Below are 14,211 nucleotides of genomic sequence, written 5' to 3' on the forward strand. Positions count from 1 at the left end.
TATTTGATAAAAAATTCTTTAAAAAATCATTAAAAATCATTTTTATTAAAAAATCTTTAAAAACTTCAATAGAAAATTTGTATTCATTAAAAAAATATTAAAAAATCTTAAAAAAAATCAATAAAAAACTAATTGATAAAAAAATCTTAAAAAAGTCAATAAATATCTATTTTTATTAAAAAAACCAATAAAAATTTTTTTTAGTAAATAATCATTAAAAACCTGTATTTATTAAAAAATCTTTAAAAAATCAAAAAAATATATCATTATTAAAAAATCTTTAAAAAATTCAATAGAAAATGTGTATTCATTAAAAGACCTGTATTTATTAAAAAAATCTTAAAAAAATCTATATTTGATAAAAAATTCTTTAAAAAATTCATTAAAAAATGTGTATTCATTAAAAAAGTCTTAAAAAATCAATAAATATCTCTGTTATATAGACTCTATTTTATAAGTATTGGATATTATTGGAAATAATATGTCCTGATGATTGGTTATGTGCAGTGGTATTAAATATATCTTGATTGGCTTTCATTGTAATGCCTGATATTATTTTGTATTTTTCATTACTTTCTGTTGGTTGTGTATTATGTACTATTCTCGTTTTAATATTAGTATTTAGGGTAATTGTTTTCTTTGTATAATCTATATTGGCCTTATTAGCTGCTAAAAATTGGTTTTCCAAAATTGTCACATTGCTTAGATTTTTCGCTACGCACGTGGGTGTTTGGTATATTATATTTTCGATTTGCGGGTCTATTGTATGCCTAAGATTTCACAAGATGTCTTATCTGGACCCGTTAGTTTATACATTTTATGTGATGGGCTGATAAGTTTTGGATTAACTAGATTTGGACGAATGCAATTTATGGATGCTTCAGAATCTATGGAAATTCTTGTGTTTTTATTCTTTAGGTTTGCTTTTATATATGGCTCATTAGTTTTTCTATTTTCGTCTATTATTATATGAATAGTGTCATTTTTAATGTTTTTATTAGTTGGTGTTTGTATTGGTAATATTTTGGGTTTATAATTGTTTTTGGGACCATATGATAATGTTGGTGCCCCGTAAGTTTATTTAACCTGTTTGTTGATTTTGTTATTTTAAAATCAATGTTTTAAATATAATAATTTAAACAAAGACATTTTGATAAGATTTTAATGGTCAACATTATAATATTTTTATGGGAGTAATATTGTGGTATGATTATTATATTTGAACGTTAATTGTAAATATACATAAATATATTTTAAAATTATTATAGATAATTGATGTGTGAGGATATATAGGTATATTGTAAAAATATTATCGTAATAGTAACGTTACCTAGTTAGGTAACCCACTTTTTTAGTGAGATAAAAATAAAAAAAAAATGGTAAAGGGAAATCGTGGAAGTGCGGAGTAATGCGACAAATTACAAAGGGTATGGGAAATTAGGATGGCACGCATATCGGCACTTATATTACATTATTTTTATCCTACTACAGAATATTATTAGTATAGTACGGAGTTGATAATCTGTCATAGAGTGTAAAATATATGTGTGTTCACTTACCTCGTATAGCTGTGAATAGTACTCGTTGATCCTTGTTGGAATGGATATATCTTTGATTGGTGTGGATCGATGCACGTTACTATTATTTTACGACTTGTATTACAATATCTTATACCAGTTATAAGTTCATATTTACCACCTGTATGTCTTCTTTTGTAAGGATATATTGGATTTGACATTATGGAGGGATTAAGAATGGTTCCGATAATAATGTATGTTAATATTTTTTATGCATAAGCTTGCAACGCATATGTGTTTTTATACTTTCATGGATGGTTATTAAGTGACATAATTGGTTTATGTATTTTATTAAAATGTGTTTGTTTTCTTTTTGCTTATGTACCTGAGGTTAAACTCTCTTTAAGAGTAATGGAGCCGGAGTATCAGGATAAGTCCTGTCCGCTTCATAACTCGAGATTCATTAACTGCAAGGACACTCTGATGATTCAACTCCCATAATGGACGATAAAGCGTCAGGCAGCGCTTAAAGAGTGATTTATAGTGTTTTGGTGAATGCCTATGTATTTGATGTTAATCTCTCTTTAAGAGTAATGGAGCCGGAGTATCAGGATAAGTCCTGTCGTTTTAAAACCCGAGATTCATTAACTTCAAATACACTCTGATGATTCAACGTCAGAACGATGAAACATCAGGCGGCGCCTATGACGTAATTTATTGTACAGGTGTTGGAAATATGCCTATGAATTTGAAGTTAATCTCTCTTTAAGAGTAGTGGAGCCGGAGTGTTAGGATAATGTTAAGATAGTGTTAGACTTAGTAAAAATTATATCAAAGTTAATGGACTTCGCAATATGAACTGGTTAATTAAATTTCTTAGATAAATGTGTAGACAGGGTTGGGCAGTATCTTCAATACAAGTATCTAAGATACAATTGTATCTTGTATCTTGTATCTCGATACAATTATATGAAGTATCGAGTATCTTGTATCGCGATACAATTTTAGACTATGTATCGAGTATTTCACAAAATAATTTTGTCAAAAAATACCTGATACTTTAATGTGGTACTTTGAATAATTAATTTTATAGGATTAACTCACTCATTTATCAACCTGTTAGACTATGTTTTAGTGTATTACTATAATATATGTAAAATAATATGCGCGGTAAATTTAAATTTATAAATCCATAATTTAACTGCAGTAAAACTTGTACGAAATTATTTTTAAACCTATTAGCCATATTAAGTTATATCTGTGTACTGTGGTCCACCACACATACACGTTGAATGGGACTTTACGTCTTTAACGTAAGTCCGTACCTATATTAGATATCCATATCCGTAATTTATACGACTGTACAAAGTACATAGTGCATCATACTATTCGTACCTGTAGACTGTATGTCTGTATGTCTGCAGTGCCGCAACTACTGCAGGTCCGCCTGATGGGCCGCACAAGTATTTATGGGGAGCCTCGAATTTTCCATAACCACAGTGTGCCTTACCACACATAATACTATAACCGTATTTATTTCTATAAATAGGCATATTGTTTATTAACTGTACGTTAACTGTGTTACTAAAAAGTTTTAATAGTATAAAGATTACAAGTGCGTTTTTATTTTTAGATTCTGAGCGGAGCAATAAATGTATTGGTTTTACAATGATGTATGTTTTTTTTTGTATTTGTATACACGATTAGTAGTCGAAACAATGCTTATTTTTCAATTTCAGTATCTTGTTCGATGGGAAAGTGGATCCAGTCAATTTGGTACTTTTGGGAGATCAAAATTAAAAACTTCCCAGTAGGTAGTTTAAAAAGCACCGTGAAAAACAAATATAAAATTCAGTTTCCAATTTTATTAGTTTTTTATCTATGAATGTCAATAAAACTTTATTTGTTGGGTAAAAAAACTTGAAAATGTAATACAAAGCTCCTAATATATTGTTTCAATGATATTTGAAAAATATTAAAAATCCTTAGTTCCTTCTTTTTTTCAAATATTGACAAAATACGTAAAAATCAGCAAATTTTTGAGTTAGAAAATCATAAAACATTTTCTTTTTAAATCTATGATTTTAAAATTCAATACAAAATTCCTTATAAGATTATCTACCTTTATCAACAAAAAAAAATGTCAAAAAAAAGTCAAGTTAAATTTTTATGATCGTTTGAAATTCATATTTTTACAATATTGGATATTCACTATATTTCTCATGAAGCGATTTTGTTATTTTGTTGTAATTCAAAAACGAATAACCCTAGTCACTTGAGATTCATATCATATGTTTATTTTATCAATTCTCTATACTTGATAATAATTTCAAAATATTTTGACTTGTTTTGTGCTATTGGCGGACAATTTTAGATTTAAATTTTTTTAGTTTATTTTTCTATAAATATCAATTATATTATTTTTGTTGGACCAAAAGGCGTCAAAATTGTATACAAAACCTCTGATATATTGCTTAATTAGCAGTTGAAAAATATTATAAATAAATATGCACAATTTTTTTATAATCATTTAAAGTTCGAATTTTTACAAAATGTATCAAATTTAAAATTTAATAATTATTTTGTAGTTAAAAATGTATAAAATGTTCTAAGGATCTAAGGATTGAAAATTTAAAACAAGGTTCCACTTTAAATTGGTTAGTAAATTAATAAATTAATAAATAAATTACTTTATTCACAAAATATCATCAAATATACTATTAGTAATATACTAATATCATAGGCTAACTGACAGTCTTCGCACAGAATCGTTTTTTCTTATACAGTGATATTATATCATTGAATTCAAATTTAAACCCATCCATAAAAGTGACCTATTTAAATGTACTTTAAAGATTCATTTATATGTATCTATCTTCAATTTTACAACCTTTATCTGTCATGAAATTCACCAATTAATTTAAATATTTAATTCCTAAGATAAAAAGATGTATGCCATTTATAAATGTAATAAATGTACCTATATAATAAGTGGATTTATTTTGTTATTAGTATTTACTATTTTTTAATCAAATATTTAAGATATAATTATAATATTATAATGATATATTATTTTAATATTATAGTCAAGTGCAGTTAGACATTTTTTTCATTACATAAGTTGATATTATCAAAGAAAAATGACAAGTGGGTAGGACACTTTTGTTGGGTACACGCATGAACTCTCAAAATACCTGTATACTGCTGCCACTGTCTACAGTACATAAGTGGAAATCCATTAAAATTTCAGGGGGGGGCTAAAATTGTATACATCAATGTGCTAAAGGTTCCCACACAACCAAAAAAAAATTATATTTTTTTTTTTTTTTTTGGGGGGGGAGAAGAGTTAATGGTATATTTGGTGGCTAAGCTTCTCCTATTTCCGCCAATGCTACAGTAAAAACAAAAAGGGCCTCTAAAATATTTTTGAACCGGGACCTTAAAATTGTAATTGCGGCACTGTATGTCTTTATGTCTATGTAGTCTACCTCGCGCGTGACAGATGACGGCGATAAAGTAAGTAATGAACACAATAATATATTTATACTTAATTAATATTTGAAATTTTAAAGTTAAATGCATTTAACGTTTTTTGTCGTGTCGTTATATACTATTCGATTTGATGATATCTATAATTTATTTTTATTATTATTTATTTATTTAATTTAATGATTGACCTATTATAATATATTTATACTTAACTAATATTTGGAATTTTAAAGCTAAATGCAATTGTCTAGATTGACAACCTACCTAATTGTGTATAAAAACAATTTAAAAAAATCCTTTGCGTCATAGGCTATGACTAATTTTTTCAAATGTATCGAGTATCGAGTATCAAATTAAATATTTAACCCGTCAGTGGTCGTGATGTGAACGCTCACCTCGTTAGTATTTCGAAAGCCACTTATTTGTTTATTATTTGATTCATCTGATAATATTTATACCTTCAATCGACACATGTTTAAATACACTTTTGCAAATATTATAATTTTATAAATAATTCTTGATTAGATATCGACATGCAATGTTGTTAATATCCATAAACTGAGCGTTGCATTCGCTCAATAGGTCAACCAAATAATTTTTCGTAAACTCGATGCGTACTGTATATTAATCAGAAAAATATTCCAGGCCATTAGGGCGAAGATGAATGATAATGACTATATTATTATATAATTATGTATAAAAAAATTTAAATTAATTTTTGGTAGTTAACAATTTATAATCAAGAAAAATTGTAAGAACATTTTTTGTAAAAGATTAAACTACAAATAATTCGTGGTTGATTTCAATATTTTATGTTCATTATATAATAAATAATAATGAAAAAACAAATACCAAAGGCAATACCAATGGTGGGACTTTGCATAGCGATACCAACGACTGGTTAAAATGTAAGTATCGAGTACCTATCGAGTATCTAAATACTTAAAATGTAAGTATTGAGTATCTAGTAATTCGATACTCCAAATCCAAGTATCTAGTATCTAGTATCGCGATACTGTTTTTTGATTATCCTGCCTATCCCTGTTTGTAGAGACCAATTAATTGAAATGAAATATTCATTGAATGCATTTATTGGTCAGTTTACTGTATGAATATATATTATTTTATCGTCAACAGCTAAGCTCATCTTATACTATCTATTATTATTATTGGTAAAACTAAAACTTTAAATGTCCGTAAACAGTTCAAATTACAAATCAAAATATTTGAAAATGTTATCTTGTATAGAAAATGCGAATATAAACAACCAGTGAAAATTTCATGTTTACCTATATACGGTCTATGCAGGCTATGCATTTATTTATGATATCACATCTTTATAGTGCTTTAGAGATCTATTTTTTTTTATTTAGTCGTTTTTTACACGGAGTTCGACGAAGTATTCATTGTGATTTGATATCTTTACCTATGTCTACTTTTCTATGAGGCCTAAGATAGGTACTCACTTCTCCACAGATTGATAGTATTATATTCTTTAATCTTTAGGCCCGGTGTTTCAATCATATTGAGAAATAGGTTTCTAATTGATACATTTCAGCTTTTCAATTTCAGGATAAGCCTTATCCGATGGATATTGTTGTGGATAATTAGTTATCCGTTACTTTTTGTATCAAATTCAATTTATCAACGATACAATTTCGACGGATAACCAACAACTGATAACATAAATATGGTTTGTTATCATAATTTATCATATTACTTTAAATATTATTTAATTATGAAAATATGAAATACGTTGTGTTGTCGTCAATTTCACAATTTTCGTCTGCATTCAATTTTATTTAAATGGATTTATTTGAAGAGGATGATGATTTTAAAATAATTCAATATCTGAACTATCGACGTCGTGCACTGCGCTTCTCACACCATTTGTGATAATATGTTATCTAATAACACAAATAATACAACAAATCATAATATTTTTTACCGCGGTCCGTAGATACAGATAATATAAACATTTTAGGCAAAATTTTATTATATAATAATATACTATACTCTCTCTGAAAGAAAGGTACCTCATCTTGACGGAAACTATTCAATCTTGCGCGCATCCACGGATCACACAAGACAGCAGTAACAACGACAATGATCGTCGGTCGTGGTACCGAGTAAACACGATTGCTACATAACACTACAACAACGTGAACAAATCGTATTAAATCGGTAATAATAGAATGCGCACACTATAATAAATTAAAAAATAAATAATTATTGCCAAACATATTACAATCTTAAAATATCCACAGATTGCTTTAAAAATAAAATATAAATAAATGCTTAGTGCTTACCTATAAGGTTCTTTAGAACATATTTTTACCTTTAAGTTTGATTATAAATTATATTAATATGTCAATTCACTCTCATAATAAAGCTAACAGTAAAAAATTGGATCTACTGTACACACATTTGCTATGTTCATCTTAGTTCAAAGAGAGAAAACAAATGTGCAAATACATATTTTTTAACGAAGTTTTAATTTTTAGGTAATACAATTTTGCTGAAACACTATCCGATTTTAATAGCACAGATTTCCTCAACATAGTATTTAAATTTCAAAGAAACACTTAACTAGTTTGGACTTTCATTGTTATGACAATTGAATTCAAATTTGGGACATTGCAGGTAATTTGATACAAAATACAAAATTAAATTCTATTGAAGTGTGCACTGTGCAAATATGTGAACAGTGTAAACTTCAAAATTACATTTTGTCAAAATATTTTCTTTTTGTTATACCATTATAGTAGTCTTAGTTACTAGTTGTGGGCCCTACAAGTGAGATGACATGGTGAATGGTAGATGGATCCATATATAGGTGGACCATTCCAGTAAATATCCGAATACAGTATAAATTCACAATAAAAATAAAAATGAAACAATGTATCTTTTTTCTAGCTACGATATGCAAGGGGAATTTTTGTTTACAAATTAATCAGTTGTACACCTTAATTAACATATGTATACTGAATTGTTTATTTTATATATAAATATCATATATAATATATATTTACATTTATTTATAATTTATATATTTCTTTCAGCTCAGTGTATTGAGTATATATGATTTACACTTTACAGAATAATATATCCATCTTTAAAAAGATACCTAAAATCTATTATTATAAGTTCAAACCAATACAAGTTCAGATCATGGAAGTTTTACTAAAGTTGTAAGAACTGTTATAAAAAACCTATTCTTATGACTATTTATATTATTTATATTAAAAAAGTCAATGAGTTGTATTAATTATGATCAACTTTATCAGTTTCAGATGGATGAAACCTAATTAAATCATTTCAATTACTTGATCATTTTTGAAAGTGATTACGATTATTAGGAATTAACATCAAATTATTATTAAAATTGTGAGAAACAAACTTGTTTATAAACATACCAATTTTGTAAACCAATCACATTAAATATGTTTCCTCTTAAGGTAAGAATATAATATATTATAATACAAGTTTAAGATACCCATCCAATTCAAACATCAACAAATCAACTATTCAAGAATGTTGACTATGTTAGTATGTCATATTTAAATATGACATACTAACATAGTATAATTATATAATTATAATTAGGGAACAGATTTTAATTTGGTATACAAATAAAAATATTTAAATATATATTTTTTTATTACTTAATAAATATTTATTGATAATATTAAAATATTTAAATTAAAAATAGGATAGAATTGAATATAAATAATATAATATGATACATGGTACAAATTAAAATTTCAATCCTGAATCAACCAATTAGTTTTTGTGAGGGAAACAGCTAGAAACAACATATTCGATCTTAGCATTGCTTTATAACAACAACCTCTCCACATCAATGTGTTTGGTGATAGGTGCATATTTCATACACGTTAATTCTTTTGGAAATTTTATTTTGAAGGTTTTTTAAATAGTATATCTTTCATCAATATTACCGTAAATTAGGTTTTTTTTCCAATATGTTTTTGAATTTTGAATTAGTTAAAACTCCAATTTATCCATGAACTTGTTCCAATTGTTTTTTGGCATTATCAGTTATTTCTAGAATCTCAGTTAGTGGCATTTTAGAAGTTTCTTATTTCGAAATTGTATCAACTAAAAAATCAACAATTGGGCAAATAAACTTAAATTGTTAAATTGTTTTGCAAGCGTTTATTTTCTATGAGCTCAATAGTTTTTTTTATTGCAACAGCAGCATCAGAATTTAAATTTAAAACAACTTGTTTAATCTTTCCAAATTTATTCATAGAATATAAAACAGCCGATAGCCATGTACCCTGTAATAAGCCTTGGGAGGCAGGGTTAAATTTCTATACATATCTTTAAATATTTGTACACAACTTGGCGCTTATAACATTTTTTTTTTAACATTGAAAATGATTAAATCAAATTCAGAAAATTGAATTGAAAATTGTTTCTGCGAACCAATAGAAACCATGTATTAGACAAGTTAAATTAACCAGTCTTGGATAAAATGTGTCCAACACTTTTACCACTTTAACCCATTAAAAATAATTACATATCATAAGGCCAAAAACACCCATTACATCATTAAATAATTTACATATAATTTTGTAGTTGCATTTATCTAATTCTTCGCAACATAAAATGGTTTGATGGTTTAGTGCTCAATTTTCCTACAGTAAAATTTGCGATATACCAACTGCCGGTATCTGAGGTTTCATCCATTCCAACCCAGTTGGGTCTATGAAATAAACAAACGCACAAGACACAAAAATAATGTGATCGAAAAGCGAACAGGTATAATATATTAGTGAGTATTTATTGAAAGTTTGTATTTAGTACCTAATACCTATTGTCGAGTAGTGACCTAGATAACATATTGAATAATTGTCATTTAATGTTAAAATGTGTTCAGACTATGTTGTACTAATGTTGTACAACTTAAAATACTAAAATATAAATGGAAATGCCACATAAATACAGAATATGTATATATTTTATTCGTAAAATATTTAAAATTAGCATCAACTTATAAAAATAAATTTATTGTATTAAATAAAATGAAACGTACATATTATATTATGTTAAAAACTTAACGATCTAACAACCACATAAAAATGTATTAATTTTATTAAATGTTTTTGAATTAAAATCCGTTCCCTAATTATAATTTATTATGTTATAATTTCATAGTGTGTATTGTATAATATGTTTTCGTTTTGTTTACTTGTTTTGATTTATGTGGTATACGTGTTGATGAAGCACTTAAAATGTATCTTGAAGAATTTCAACTAAGCAGAGAATCCCCTCTAATATCACTTGTATCAGACCCATTTACAAAATACTAGTATGTTACTAATTATTAATATTTATCATTAAATAGTTTTTTCTTATATTTCTATTCATTTTTTATTTTGTTTATATAATTAATTCTAGAAATGTAATGGGGAACATTTAGCAAATGCTGAATGTGCATTTTTATTATCATATGTAATTATTAAGCTAAATGTCTACCAACACAATTGAACTGTTAGACCGATAGATCAACCAAGGACAAAAGAATCATTTAAAGGTAATTAAAAAAAAATTAGAAGAAATATATAAACAAATCAATTAAACTAATTTACAATTTGTTTGGTTCATAATACCTACTATAATTGTTTGTTATCGCCCCATTACTACGCCATATAGTACAGAACATACTAATGCTGTTTTAGGCAACTATTTATGGATAATTTTGTTATGACGTGCATCTGATAAAGATGGATCTTACATACAAACACAGATTGGAGTTTTTGACTATAACTTTGATTTTTTATTGTAAACAACATTCATTTTCAGTATTAATTTTTATTACAATGAATAACTCATCAAAATTAATTTTAAATGATATTTCAAAAGAATGTTATAACATTTGTAAGATAGGTATGCATTTAAAACTAGTAACTTCACATACAATATGATTATAGGCCAACAAAATACTAACATGATTAAAATATAATAAAATAACATTTAAAATATTATAAGAAATAAGAAGTATTTACCAATTTTCCATATGATACATACTATACTTACCTATCGAGATACAGAGGAAAATTTATCATAAATGACAAATAACGTGCTGACGTAAGGTGGGCTGGCAGTAAGGACATATATTTTATGTTGCACGGTGGAAAGGCGATAACATTCATGTATCATACGTTTGTTCTTTAATCATACCAACAACTAATCTAATGAACATTTTTAGATGAAATGAAATTGTTATGACTGCAGAAAATACTGGTGCTATCTAAGGCAACTATTTATGGAAAATTTTGTTATGACGTGCATCTGATAAATATGGACCTTACATACAAACATTGATTGCAGTTTTTGACTATAAACTATTTTCTGTTTGTTGGGTCCTACTTTAGCTGCAGTAAGCTTTGTATTTGATAAGTCAAATGAACAGTTTATACTAAAACAGTATTGGTCTTAAGTAATTTTTTGCTCATAAAAATAATTACTTACAACTCTTTTCACTCTGCAACTACAGCAACTTATTCTCGTAAACCAACCTTTCAGAAAATGTGCATTTATTTGTGCCCATTATGGAATGTATGCTGCATTTGATAGCCTTATCATATCATTGTGCAACTTCACTAATTTACTGAACAACCCAGATATGTATAATATTCAAATATTTTATCAATACTAGTTACTTAGAGACATTTTACAAAAAAATGTTTTAAAGTATAATAGGATTTTGAAATCTGAATAGAAATAATATTGTTATCGTTTTGACGCACTTTTTTGCACTGAGTGCCATAATGTTTTTGATTTGAATAATCAGTGAACTGGTGCAGTATTCTGTATTTAATTTAATTGCACTGACTCAGTGTACACTTTCTGCACAGCCAATTTTGTGAGTGCTCAACTGTTATGAACTCCATTTTTTTATTACTGGGTCAAATTTTGTTTTAACAAAAACTGGTTCAGAACTAGTGAAACACTCGTAGAGTGATTATAATTACTTGGTGCACTTATAAATTGTCAAATTCAAAATTATATAAATCATATTTTTAATTATTAGTTTATAAATGTTAAATTCAAATTCAAACATCACATTTATGATCATGTGAATTTATTAAAATAATGAATAAATAAATATATATTTATATTAATATACTTAACATAAACATTTTTATTTTTCAGGCATTAATTGGAAAAGTTTATGAACCAGAGGGTGAATTAGCTCTTGAGTCACAGGAAAGTGAAAATGCTGCAAGTTTCCTATTAGAAATGCTTCTCAAAATATTTTTACAAAATCAGTATGCTTTACTTAATGCTTCATTATTTTTAATACTAAACTAAATGTGACAACCACAGAGATAGAGTGAACATCATGTGGGAAGCAGTTAAACAACACCTGCACAACCTTATAACAGGTGCTCTTGAACATAATCATGTGTTTATTTTGCAACGCACTGTTCTTGGACTAATGAGGTTAGCATTTCACCTTGAAACCTTATGAGACGCAAAGAAATAAGTTCAATGGTAAATTAATTTTATATTTATTGCATCTTAAATAAATTGTGTATATTTTATTTACTATTTTTTTTTTTTTTGTATATTGTATTCTGTATTTCAGTCATTAAATGTTTTACTATTGCTCAACAAATATGCTTTACAAATAGTTGGCCGTCAAATATCATTTGGAATGTATGAATTATCAAACCAGAGATGATTGGACATTAATCTTTATAGAATACCGGTACATTTTGTCAATATTTGTATTTTATATGCTAAAAAAAAAATCATTCCTATATATTTTTTATATTAAATTGTCATATTTTTAACCCATTGAATAAAATATTATTGACATTTAATGAAAAAAAAACTAAACAAATTTAAAGTTTAAAATGTACAATTAATGTTAGAAATATGTCAAAATATTTTAAAAATTTTAGTATCTGAGTTTATTAGTTTTTGAATGACTCTAAAATAAAAAAAAATCAAGTTCATGAGAAATCATTATCAAGTTAATATCCAATGTTCAAAACATTTAAATTTCTAAACAATGCTCATTAATGCACTAACTACTAATTAGATTCACTTTCCACCAGAAAATATACTGAAGAATTAGATTAAAGCATTATTTTTATTATAAAAATTTAAACTCCCAGAAAATGCAGAGCTTAACCGCCTTTTATTGAAATTGTGCCAATGATAATTCAAGTACGTAAAAAACTAGAAGGAAATAATGACGAATGACGGATAACATCAGTCAAACAAGAATTGTTTATGATACGTAAGATAATATTGTTTAAAATAATATTTTATATTTTACTCACACCCATCTGATGAGTATTGGCAAAGAATAGAGATATTCATATGCAATTATTATTAAACTCAATACTTCCATACCTACTCATTGGTCATTAGTCATCACCAGGGCTTGGAAGTTGTAGTACTAAAAATGTTACTTTTTAGCTCTTAAATATGCCCTTATAAACTCCAAAATATGCGCTATAAATAGCACAAAAATAAAAAAAATATGCATTTAAATTGAAAAAATTAAATTTATTTTAAAAAGTTAAATGTAATTATACAATTTTATAAAATTGTTGGGCTCATAGACATCAGGGACTGTCTGGACTAATTGAATTATAAACCGTTAACAAAATATATATAAAATTACTTAAATATGTTTGTAAAAGTGTACTTATAAGATCTATTTATTTCCTAACCAAATTAATCATTATTTTCAACATAATGTGATAATTTCCTATATTTTGTATAATATATAGGTATATAATATTATGTAAATTAAGAAAATATGCCTAAAAATAGCACTATAAATCCTAAATCACCAAAATAGCAATAAAAACAGTAAATATGCAAAAAATAGCAAAATACAATTTCGTGTATGACATCAGAGAAGTGTGATACATATTTGTATCTTACTTTGGATGTTCTAGGAAGAACCAAGAAAAATATGCATTTGCTACAACTTCCAAGCCCTGGTCATCACTCAAAAGTGAATAATAAAGTTTGGTGTGATTGCGTGGATATATTACGTAAATGGTTAATGACAGATGTCTTATTAGTAGTATTAATATTTACTTTATTTACTGTAATAGTGTAATTAAGGGCATTTGATACCATGATTTTCTGTTTTCGTCTAACACCCGCGTGACATTATTTTAGACGTGTTTTTTTAATATTTTATTTTATG

General features: G+C 26.5%; 1 long non-coding RNA gene across 1 annotated transcript; it reads left to right on the forward strand.

The window, feature by feature from the left end:
• Window positions 1-10,204: 10,204 nt before the first annotated feature.
• Window positions 10,205-12,777, forward strand: LOC107884839. The gene is made up of 6 exons (XR_003838652.1): window positions 10,205-10,341; window positions 10,431-10,566; window positions 11,242-11,412; window positions 12,189-12,304; window positions 12,363-12,530; window positions 12,625-12,777. It is a non-coding gene; the product is annotated as an uncharacterized LOC107884839 (long non-coding RNA).
• The last annotated feature ends 1,434 nt before the right edge of the window (window positions 12,778-14,211 follow it).

Source organism: Acyrthosiphon pisum, chromosome X (genome assembly GCF_005508785.2).
Source record: "Acyrthosiphon pisum isolate AL4f chromosome X, pea_aphid_22Mar2018_4r6ur, whole genome shotgun sequence".
Classification (NCBI taxonomy): domain Eukaryota; kingdom Metazoa; phylum Arthropoda; class Insecta; order Hemiptera; family Aphididae; genus Acyrthosiphon; species Acyrthosiphon pisum.